This window comes from Rutidosis leptorrhynchoides, chromosome 5, assembly GCF_046630445.1.
Source record: "Rutidosis leptorrhynchoides isolate AG116_Rl617_1_P2 chromosome 5, CSIRO_AGI_Rlap_v1, whole genome shotgun sequence".
Taxonomy (NCBI): domain Eukaryota; kingdom Viridiplantae; phylum Streptophyta; class Magnoliopsida; order Asterales; family Asteraceae; genus Rutidosis; species Rutidosis leptorrhynchoides.
Window position 1 is genome coordinate 317,074,983 of NC_092337.1, and position 13,566 is coordinate 317,088,548.

Genomic DNA, 13,566 nt, shown 5'->3' on the forward strand with positions numbered 1-13,566 from the left:
TGTGATTCTGTACTGCCAATCACTTGTGATTCTGTATTGCCTATCTCTTATGTAGTTAATGTTCACAATCTAAGCCTTGACCTTGTGTTTGATTGCATGCATGGTTGATTGATATTTATTCAATTGGTTTGTAATAATATTTATTCATTTGGCATGTAATAATTCATTTGGTTATGTAATTTATTTTATATTTGGTATGTAAAATAGATTAGGTTGTAATTTCATTTTTTAGACAAAATGTATTAGGATATATTTTGTAAAATGATGAAGAATGATGAAGACTTGAAGAACACATGAAGAAGCATTTGGATGCAAGGTTAAGTGGGAGATTTGAAATCTCCTACTTTGTGTAATTACCCCTTACCCGGTGGCATTTTGTTTTCGGCTAAACAAAATGCTTACAAAAGGCTTGATTGTGAACATGTTGTTTTGCATGCTTGGTTGTTTTGTATGATTATGTGGATTGTATGTTTGTATGCTACAAGTTAATCACACAAGTTAACAACAAGTAAAATGACAATTTAATTGGTTAAATTATACATTAATTAACGACATGCAAAACTACAATTTAATTGGTTAAATTAAAAATGGCTAAAAGGACATTAATAAACGGTTATTAAGAACATGATTAGGATCATATATATAAAATGGTTTATAGACATGAAAATGGATTTCAAATGAACCATACACTAAATGCATGTTGGTGTATGGCATAAAAGTTTTCTCAAACTAGAATTAATGAAAACTTAAAATCCCTTAATCGACAAGGTAAACAAGTTTAACGTCATCCTTTTGTGGGACACTTAAACATAGTAGGGAACTCATAAATGGGATAAAGGTCACCTAACCGTTATGAGCTAACTAATATGGTTAAGGTAAAATTCGCATGCTTGTGGGATAAAGGTCACCTAACCACTTGTATGTTAATTTTACATGTTTACATAAGTAGGACGACTTGATTTGGGAATCATGAACTTAGGGTCACCGAAGCATGAGGAACAAATAGGCGTTGATGGGATAAATATGCCATGCAAAAGGATTGCATGATCCCATAATTTAGAAGTTGCAAAAGGATTGCAATTGTCATATAATGACTACCTAGCTAAATCAAATGACGGGATAAAGGTCACCTAACCGAAATTTGGTTTACCGTTGGATTCTAAAATTTAATATATATATATCAATTGGATTTAAAGGGTATTGATTGTTAAATTTAAAATCGATACTTAAATGAACTTTGTTAAATTTTGTAGATGGCCGCCAATAACAACAACATGCAAAACGCACCTATTAACTTGAACAACCTATCGTTAAGGTCTCTCCTCGAGAAAGACAAACTCAACCATACGAACTTTATGGATTGGTTCCGCAATCTTAGGATTGTCCTCAAACTTGAGGATAAGGCGTATGTGTTGGAAGTCCCCATTCCCGATCAGCCCGATGAGGATGATACGGAAGGCATGGCTTATTGGGATAAGTATTGCGCCGATTCGGTGCAAGTCGCTTGCCTAATGCTTGGGACTATGATACCCGAACTCCAAAAGGATTTTGAGCATCATACTGCATACGACATGATCACGCAATTGAAGGAGATGTTCCTTCAACAAGCTCGTGTCGAGCGCTTTGAAACGGTCCGAGCGCTTCATGCATGTCGTATGGACGACTCCCAATCCGTTTCATCTTATGTCCTTAAGATGAAAAGCCTCATTGATCGCGCAAACCGTCTTAATCTCAACATATCTAATGAGCTAGCCACGGATCTTATCCTAAACTCCTTGTCAAAGAGGTTTGACCAATTTGTAATTAATTACAATATGAATGGGATGGATAAGACCATTGGCGAACTTCATGGCATGCTTAGGACGGCAGAAACTAGCATGGGTAAGAGGGCTTCACCCGTGCTAATGATCAATGATGGTGGGTCCAAAGGTAATAACACCTCTAAGCCAAAGGTGGCTAAGAGGAAAGGACCCGCCCATCATGGCAAGGGAAAGGGGAGGATGGTTACCCCAACCAAAAACAAGAACAAGAAGCAAAAGGTTGTCGGACAAGCAAACCCCAAGGAAGACCCGTGCTTCGGTTGCGGTGAAATGGGTCACTGGAAACGAAACTGCCCGGTCTACCTTAAGGAGTTGAAGGAAAAGAGGGATGCAGGGTAAACCTCAGGTAATATATATATGGTATATATAGAGCTTAGTATTACTTCTTCTAATACATAGGTATTAGACACTGGATGTGGAACTCACATTTGCAATTCTTTGCAGGGGTTCAAAAGAAGTAGCAAGCAAACGGGAACATCAAGTCTCTTTATGGGTAATGGAGCCAAAGTGCAAGTGAAGGCTCAAGGAGACTTTGTATTAAAGCTTCCAAGTGGTTTGGAACTTATTTTGAACAATGTTTTGTATGCACCGGATTTATGTCGAAACATTATTTCAGTTTCCCGTTTAAAACAATGTGGTTTTTATCTTAATTTTGTTAATGAGGATATCCACGTTTATTTAGATAATGTATTCTATTTTAAGGCTTCGCCTTCAAATGGAATTTATGAATTGGTTCATGATGACACATCATCTAGTAGCTCAATATACCATACTAGCACCAAGAAACTCAAAAGGGATTTGAGTGATTCCTACTTATGGCATTGTCGCCTTGGTCACATAAACAAGAATCGAATGCATACACTTCAAAAGAGTGGCCTTTTGAAATCAAATGAACTAGACTCATTTGATGTATGTGAATCTTGTTTACAAGGCAAAATGACTAAAACACCTTTCAAAGGGACCTATGAAAGGGCTAAGGACTTATTGGGATTAATACATTCGGATGTATGTGGACCCTTTAAGCCCATAACTAGGAATGGTGAAAGATACTTTGTTACTTTCATTGATGACTTCAGTCGTTTCGGATATGTCTACTTGTTAAGACATAAGGACGAAACTTTTGAAGCATTCAAAGAGTATCAAAACGAAGTACAAAATCAACTCAATAAGACAATCAAGGTACTTCGTACCGATAGAGGAGGTGAATACCTAAGCGATGCTTTCCAAGATCATCTTAAAAGTTGTGGGATTATCTCGCAACTCACTCCTCCTGGAACACCCCAACTTAATGGAGTTTCTGAAAGGAGGAACCGAACCCTAATGGATATGGTTCGATCTATGATGGCTAGAAGCTTGTTACCTCTATCATTTTGGGGTTATTGTCTATGCTACGCGGCTCGTATTTTAAATATGGCCCCAACCAAGAAAGTGGAACGAACACCTCATGAGATGTGGTTTGGAAAACCTCTATCTCTATCATACTTAAAGGTATGGGGATGTGAAGCTTATCCTAAACGTTACGTCCCTAATAAGTTGAATGCTCGATCCACGAAGTGTATCTTCATAGGATATCCCAAGGATAATATGGGATATTATTTCTATGATCCATCCGAGCAGAATGTATTTGTTGCTCGGAAGGCGGAATTCCTTGAAACTAAGTTCCTAATGGAAGGAAGTAGTGAAAGGAAGATAGATCTTGAAGAGGTTCAAGATCAAGTAGATGATACACAATTGGCTGACACTAGCACTCAACATGAAAATGTTGAGAGTGATCAGATGGATGATCAAAATACACAAGACGTTCGCAGATCTGGTAGGATTAGTAATCCTCCTGAGAGATATGGGTTTCTCATGGATGGTTGCTATGTGGTTGATTTGGATGAACCATTAAACTACCAAGATGCTTTATCAAGGATTGATAAAGATAAATGGCAGGAAGCCATGAACGCTGAGATGCAATCCATGTATGACAACCAAGTTTGGGAACTTGTTACACAACCTGCTGGCTCAAGGCTAGTTGATTGTAAATGGCTTTTCAAAATGAAAACCGACATACATGGAAACTTGGATACATATAAAGCTAGACTTGTAGCAAAAGGTTTCACTCAAACTCAAGGGGTTGACTATGATGAAACTTTTTCGCCTGTAGCAATGCTAAAGTCTATTAGGATATTACTTGCCATTGCTGCTCATTATGATTATGAAATATGGCAAATGGATGTCAAGACCGCTTTCCTAAATGGATATCTTGTGGAAGATGTCTATATGGTCCAGCCTGAAGGTTTTGTTGATCCGAAATATCCTAAAAAGGTATGCAAGTTAAAGAAGTCAATCTACGGATTGAAACAAGCATCTAGAATGTGGAATCATCGTTTTAATGAGGAAGCCGTGAAATTTGGCTTCATTAAAAATGGTGATGAAGCTTGTGTATATAAGAAAGCTAGTGGGAGCACTATCATGTTCCTTGTACTATATGTGGATGATATATTGTTATTTGGAAATGATATTCTGGCAATGCAAAGAGTTAAAACTTGGCTAAGTAAATGCTTCTCCATTAAGGATCTTGGAGAAGCACAATACGTTTTGGGGATTGGGATCTACAGGGATAGATCCAAGAAACTGATAGGTTTGAATCAAAGTGCATACATTGAAAAGATCTTGAAAAGGTTCAAGATGGAGAACTCTAAGAAAGGTTTGGTACCTATTCAAAGAGGAACACTCCTTAGTTCATCTCAGTGGCCCACCACGAAAGATGAACAAGGGAGAATGAAGAAAGTCCCATATGCGTCTGCCATTGGGTCAATCATGTATGCAATGATATGTACTAGACCGGATGTGTCATGCGCTCTTAGCCTGACAAGCAAATACCAGAATAACCCAGGAAACAGTCATTGGATTGCTGTTAAAAGTATATTGAAATACCTTAGGAGGACTAAGGATATGTTTCTAATATATGGGTCTGGTGAGGAGGAACTCGCTGTAAAAGGTTACGTGGACGCGAGTTTCCAAACTGATCGAGATGATTCTCGATCACAATCCGGTTATGTCTTCACGTTAAATGGAGGTGCAGTCTCTTGGAAGAGTTCAAAACAGGATGTTGTTGCTCTATCCACTACAGAGTCAGAGTACATCGCCGCATCATTGGCAGCTCAGGAAGCTGCATGGATGAAGAAATTCATCGACGACTTAGGAGTAGTCCCTTCCATTCAGGACCCTCTTGAGATCTTTTGTGACAACGAAGGTGCGATTGCACAAATCAAGGAACCTCGTGCTCATCAAAAGACCCGTCACATTGAGCGGAGATTCAACTACATAAGGGATGAAGTTGAAAAGGGAAAGATATGTATTCGCAAAGTTCACACAGATCTTAATATAGCGGATCCTCTCACGAAGCTCTTACATGGATCAAAACATGCAGGACATATTTGTGCATTAGGGCTTCGATATTCTAGTGATTGGTCATGATCTGTTTTAAGTATTGTAACGGAACGAAATTGTTCAAACTCATTAATATAATTATGGTTTAATTTATTTTGAGTTAAGTTCCTATTTTGCATATTATATCCATGAATAAGCAATTATTCTAAATTCCGTAGTTGATCACATTTGTGGGAACAAGTGTGAGGTTTAGACTATTATGAACTTGGATTGGTATACATTCACGGACTGAATGTGGGGCAAGATTGCAACCAAGGTTCATAGATATTTGTGGGATACAAATATTGGAAGACCCGCTCTCAAGATTTACTAAATGGAGCCTTTGTGGTTGATCACATGTAGTCTTGAGTAAAGGCGAATATCATTGTATCCTCTGACCTGAGATACATATTGGGTTCGGATATTTACCAAGTATTGTGCCTTGATTCATTCCTTCGCTATTCTGAAATATGGTAGTTCATAAGGAAGAGCTCAGGTATAATACAAGGTATATATTTAGGACGTATGTAGTCAAGATGGAATTTGTCCCTCTTATTCGTTGAGAGTCAGAGGTCTAAGGCCTGATAAAGTTAATCTAGAAGAGAGTGATCACTCTGTATCTCTTGGATTTAACATGACATCTAGGACGAAAGGATATAATGAAAAGATTCACCTAATCATATTCGAGATGGGAACTTGAAAGGGATGATGTTATTGAATGGCACAAAGTCATAACATATTGGGGGTGATGGATGGTCGTTAGGTGGTATCCGTCACTTGCATTAATTTCTTATGTTTCTCGTGCAAGTGGGAGATTGAAAGTATTTCGTATGCCCGAGAGACATATTAAATTAATGTGGCTAATATGTTATGATCCAAGTCGGGTCATACCCAATAACAAGCTCACCGACACTTTATGTGTATTTATCTTAACAATTGGATCGTTAAATAAATACGCGACACTTGAACTTTTGAAAATCGGTTTTCTAAAATATTATCACTTGAGATAAATTATTTGGATAATTTATATTTGCAAAGGATCTAATTATTTATAGGTTTAAATAATTAAGATGTGTTATGTTTTATAAATTGGTTTATAAAAATTGCAAATAACAAAATAAATGCATGGTCTTTTGTTTATTACAAGTTTTTTAAAAAAAAAACAAATCTTGTATAATATAGTGTGGTGGTGGCGGTTTTGCAAGCCCAAGGAAGACCACCCATGCTCATTTTGTTGCTTTCCACACAACACATTCTCTTAAGTGCATGTGGAGCTCATTAACCAAATTTTTTGACTCACAAATTCAAGTGATTAGCTTTGAAAACTCTCTTCTTCCTCTCCCTAACCTGCTGGCCGAATTTGAGTAGTGAGAAGAGAGGGTTTTGGCTTGCTAATTATGTTCATTAAGTGTCCAAAATCCTAACCAAATAATAGAAGGTGTTGGTGATTAAAAGCTTGGGGTATAACTACTTGAGGTTTCATCCATTTGAAGCTCTATTCTTCATCATCATCTTCATCATCAACTACATAGCTTGGAGAAGGTATAATCTCTTATCTATCTTGTAGTTTGCAAGTATGTTTCACAACTTGATCCTAATTGGGATTTAACTTTAATTGGTTAAAGTTTAACAAGTCTAAAATTGGTAATTAACATGCTTCCGCTTTCTTAATTCTTAAAATGGTTTAAGTATATTATGAACTTGTTAAATCCCAACAAATTCCTGTATAGACCTCGTCTGAGAGAACAAACAACATGAATTATGACTAAAAACTATTGTATATAATAGATATAAGAAATGTATAAAAATGTGTTTATAGCTAAAGAGCATATTAAACAAAATTTTTGAATTAATTACTTCTCTATAAAGAATATTAGGACTACGTGGCCATGTGAAAATATAGCAATTTCAATTTCACCTTTAGGCCCACACTTTTAGCAGAAAATAAACTTGGTTCTCAATTAGTCAAAGGGGATAAATTATTCATCTGGTTTTCTGATCCTAATATGACTTTCTATGACTTCTGCTGACTAATCACACCTAAGCTACTATGAGGACCTATTATCATTTTAGAAAAAGCCAAATACATTAGATAGTTATTTTGTTACCAAGTACATTTGCTTTCTCTTTCAATTATCAGATGGTTATAAACTATGCATTCATAAACATCTTCTACGATCCAAGTCATAATTTGACTTCGAATAAAATGAAGTTTTAGTGGTGGTAACTTCAGACCATTTACCCAAACATAAGTGTACAAAAAAATAATCATAAATCATGTTATTGAAAGATGAAGGGTAATATGTTTAAAACTTATAACCAACAATAATTGCCACATATATCAGCGATAGCCTGACCAGAGGGGTTTTGGAAAGTGTTAAAACCTGCCATATTTTACCCAAGACCCAACTTACCTATTTGGCACCTCCATATAATCCTGTAACAATTGGACTTGTAGTGGCACCTAAGTTGAAGTACCAAAATTGATTTTCACACGGTGCGCTAATAGCAATGATTTAATCATTCATAGTGTACACAATATCATGACAAAAAGATTTAACAAACATCATTTCTTACTTGCAACTCACATCAAAGACATCCAAAATCCAGGAGTAGATAATCAATAGTATACGTCGAATTGTTTCGTCGCAATCATCTGCAAAACTGCGTCATTTGACTCTCATATATTTTGACCCAATACCCAACCCGCTAGATACGCCCAGTAGGAAACCTCCAAGTAGAAATGAACGTCACATAAAATAAATTTCCTATTAAACAATATGATATATATATATATATATATATATATATATATATATATATATATATATATATATATATAAGTGTGTTACCTTGATTCTTACAACTATATATATATATATATATATATATATATATATATATATATATATATATATATATATATAAGTGTGTTACCTTGATTCTTGCAACACCTTCCAATTTCATCACACATACTATCTTCCTTGTGAATATTTTCTCAATACCCTACAATACAAAGAAACATACATTTTTCTTTTTCTAACAACGTGTAGATATATATAGATGTATACATAAATCAGAAAAGACGACAATTTCAACATCACTCCATCACCTGACATTAAAAGAAAATCAGACCATTACCGTCTACCCACCAAAACAAACATCATAACCATCCAATACAGCAATATCTGAGATTTAACCATTATGAGCATCCTATTGCAAGAATTAATTTAAGATTTACAATGAAGATACAAAGACTACATAACCCAAACACTAACTAAAGTAAACAACTAAAAAATCAAATAGTCTTAAAACACGAATTGCATAAGTCATTTAATGTATGAAACAACGGGCAACAGCCTTTGCGCTATCCAACATCTCAACTGGTGTGTACATTAGAGATTATAATTGGTGTAAATTGAAGACCCTAATACAAAATCTTGTTTCTTTGATTCAGTATCGTGCATATTAGGCTAACAAAAATATAATTTATTCCCGTCATTTCAGCAAGCACATGGTGTGCATCCAATAAATATCAAGCTGGTGATAATGTCTATATCCGAAGAGTAACGTGCCAAACATGAAATCATAAGCAACTATAGCAGAATCAACACAATAATAACACAAAAAATACAGAAAGGGTGTACATAATCAACAACTATGAAAATTAATGCATTACATAACTAACCACATTAGCAGTTCCAACTTCTAGTTTCCTCATCTGATTAAATTTTAAATAGCAAACCTTAATCGCCAACTTTATATTATGAACATTGCTTCCAAACCCTAATCTAACACATTATGTAACAATTATGAAGATTGTAAATCGACTACTTAATATAAGAGAATCAGATTTGCGGTATTGCAAAATCGAAAGTAAAACTGATCAAATATACCTGTTAATCTCCACTGATGATTCACGGAAGCAATTTAGCGCAATCTGTGAATCTAGTTAGTATTCACAACCACACTCTGATAGCCGAATTTGTGTTTTAGGATTCAATTGTGATGATTGTGGTGACGATCGTAATATTTACAAAGAGGTGCAAGCAATTCGAAGTTCGAAGGAATGTTTTAAGATCCAATTGAATTGAATCGTCAAAAAATAGCAGAACAAAAAATCTCAGATTACTATTCAATTGAATAGAACACGATTCAATTCATTATATGTAGACCATGGTAAAATCTCAGATTACTATACTGAGGTAGTAATTGATAGAATACCTTGTTCATTAGTGTTCAACCCGCAATTTCGATACAGCGAAAAAAAGTTTTGCCCTAATTTGGACTTTTTGGTTTGTCTGAATGAAAGGGTGTTGGGCTGCAGAAATCTTGCCGGCTTTTGTTTGTTGAAGGGCATTTAGGGAAAAGTGGGCATTGAAAATAGTTATAAGCTTATAATTAGATCTAATGGTGATGAAGTAAGGGTAATGGTTGTCTTTTTTTTTGAATCCAATGGTCTAGATTAGAAGTTGATATTTTAATATATCTCAATTAGTCTTTTCTTTTAATGTATAGTATAGATATAGATTATTATTAGTATTGTTGTTGTTTTTATTATTTTAATTGATTATTAATTATTGTTATTACTACTAAGTATATTAATTATCACTAGTATTATAATTATTGTTATTATTATTATTATTATTACTACTAATATAAGTGTATTTATAAAAGTTATCATTTATTATCATTATTATAACATTAGATATAATTATGATTATTATTATTATTATTAAGAAAATAATAAAAATTAGCATTATTTTCATTAATATTAGTATTAGTATCATTTTATGACTGATAGTATTATTATTATTAACATAAGTATTATTATAAATATTATCATTATTATTATTAACATTATCAAATTTATTACTTTTATTAATATTAATATTATTATTATCACTACAATTATATTATTACTTCTATTAATATCATTATAAGTAGTATTGTTAATGAGTATTATTATATAATTACTAAAATCATTATCATAACTATCAGTAATAGTAAAATTAATAGCTTTACATTTTTTATTATTAATATCATTATATATATCACTAATAGAATTATTAACATTATTATTTTTATTAGTAATATTAAGTATTGTCAATATTATCATTTTACCATTACAAATATCATTTTAGTATTATTACAAATACTAGTTTTAACAAACAAACGATATATATATTTAATACATATAACATAACAAAATTCAATATTTTTATATACAAAATGAACATATAAAACATATATATATATATATATATATATATATATATATATATATATATATATATATATATATATATATATATATATATATATATATATATATATATTATTAACATAAAAATGATATAAGTAATATATTTATATATATATATATATATATATATATATATATATGTGTTCAATTACAACTATGAATATTAATAAATATACAAATGATATAGGTTCGTGAATCCGAGGTCAACCCTGCATTGTTCAGTTTTGTCATATGTATTTTTACTACAAAATACAGTATGGTGAGTTTCATTACTCCCTTTTTAAACGCTTTTGCAATATATATTTTTGGGACTGAGAATATATGCGCTGCTTTTATAACTGTTTTACGAAATAGACACAAGTAATTGAAACTACATTCTATGGTTGAATTATTAAACCGAATATGCCCTTTTTAGCTTGGTAGCCTAAGAATTAGGGAACATCACTAATTTTGAGAATTAGTGCACCCCTAATTGACGCGAATCCTAAAGGTAGATCTACAGGAACTAACAACCCTCATTCTGGAATTTGGAATGCTTTAGTACTTTGAGTTTATCATGTCTGATGGGTGTCCCGGAATGATGGGGATATTCTATATGCATCTTGTTAATGTCGGTTACCAGGTGTTCACCATATGAATGATTTTTATCTGTATGCAGTTTGCGAAATGCCTGATATGAGATGTATATTTATGGAAAAATTGAAATCTTGTGGTCTATTAAAATGATGAAAATGATCGTTTATGATAAACTAATGAACTCACCAACCTTTTGGTTGATATTTTAAAGCATGTTTATTCTCAGGTATGAAAGAAATCTTCCGCTGTGCATTTGCTCATTTTAGAGATATTACTTGGAGTCATTCATGTCATAATTCAAAAGACGTTGCATTCGAGTCGTTGAGTTCATCAAGATTATTATTAAGTCAATTATAGTTGGATATATTATGAAATGGTATGCATGCCGTCAACTTTCGATGTAATGAAAGTTTGTCTTTTAAAAACGAATGCAATGTTTGTAAAATGTATCATATAAAGGTCAAGTACCTCGCGATGTAATCAACTATTGTGAATCGTTTATAATCGATATGGACTTCGTTCAGATGGATTAGGATGGGTCATGAAAAGTGGGTCTCTTTCGCCCTCAAAAGTAGGAGGTTGAGCATCTTTGAAATTTTTGTAGAAAAAGTCACGCCTTCCAACGTTATCCTCTTGAAGGACAACCTTGACTTGTTCCTTTACTACGTTGACTAATTGCTCGTCAATCGTATCTAGAAATATTTTCTTAACATCTTCGAGGAAAGACGTATGATGACTTTTCAAAATGGCCTCAACCTTGGCCGTGAATTCGGGGTCCTCGCTCGTGCCCCCATTTTCGGTGTCGTGTCCGTTTCTCATCTTCATTCTATAAAACGGAAGAGATTAAACAACGAAACAAAGGACTTGACACATATATACACATATACATCGTACCGCCCCATCTTGCTCAACAATCGTCGTATATCGCTTGTTTGACACGATTTGCACCCGTAATAATGGTAGCTAGTCATTACCACGCGAGCACATCGCATTAACTCACTAGTACAACGTCCATATCGCTTGATGATTGCAATTACCAGATAAAACAAATAGCGCAAGGTTAGTTCACATAAACCTATGCACTAACCAAACCCGATCCGACCCGAAGTCCTACAAGTCCCGCATAAAGTGCACACACAATAAAGTCTAAGTCTAGGCACCTATCTCAAGTCGCCTAAATCCCTTAGAGCATGCTCTGATACCACTTGAAACAACCCAACCCGTATTACATATGATACTTTTTTTAAAGGTAATACACATTTACGCGCCATTTACGTAGTGACCCGAACTTTTCCATGTTTATATATATTAAATAAAATTGATATTTACATGATTAAGTGTTCCTAACATGTTAAGCAATCAAACTTGTTAAGACATGATTAATTGAAATAGGTTTCATATAGACAATTGACCACCCAAGTTGACCGGTGATTCACGAACGTTAAAACTTGTAAAAACTATATGATGTCAGATATATGGATATATATATATATATATATATATATATATATATATATATATATATATATATATATAGTTAACTTGATATTATGATAAGTAAAAATATCATTAAGTATATTAGCAATGAACTACATATGTAAAAACAAGACTACTAACTTAATGATTTCGAAACGAGGCATATATGTAACGATTATCGTTGTAACGAAAATTAATTGTATATATATCATATTAAGATATATTAATACATCATAATATCATGATAATGTAATAATTTAACATCTCTTTAGATATAATAAACAATGGGTTAACAACATTTAACATTATCGTTAACCTAAAGGTTTCAAAACAACACTTACATGTAACGACTAACGATGACTTAACGACTCAGTTAAAATGTATATACATGTAGTGTTTTAATACGTATTCATACACTTTTAAAACACTTCAAGACACTTATCAAATTACTTCTACTTAACAAAATGCTTACAATCACATCCTCATTCATTTTCATCAACAATTCTACTCGTATGCACCCGTATTCGTACTCGTACAATACCTAGCTTCTAAATGTATTTACTATTGGTATATTGATGATGTAGCGTGAGGGTACGAAATGGTATTATTTTTAATACAAAATACTACAAAATATGACACAAGTTTTATTAATTTACGGATGGGATATACCTAAACCTTGCTACAACATTATAGGCAATGTACCTAATCGTAGAGTAGTGTAGTTTTTAGTAAGTCCGGTTCGTTCCACAGGGAGCTGGTGATACTTACTATATTTTTAACAACTATATTTATACAAAATATATATAATTATATAAGTAGTAATATTATTATAAAAGGGGGGTTTTACCGTTTAATGACCGGTTTGTCGATTCTATATTTTAAGCGCAAAGATAAATGACGATAATTAAAGTGCGTAAAATAATGACAATAAATAAAATGACAGTAAATAAAATTGCGAGTAATAAAATGACAGTAAATAAAGATACGATGAGAAATACAATAAAAGAATTA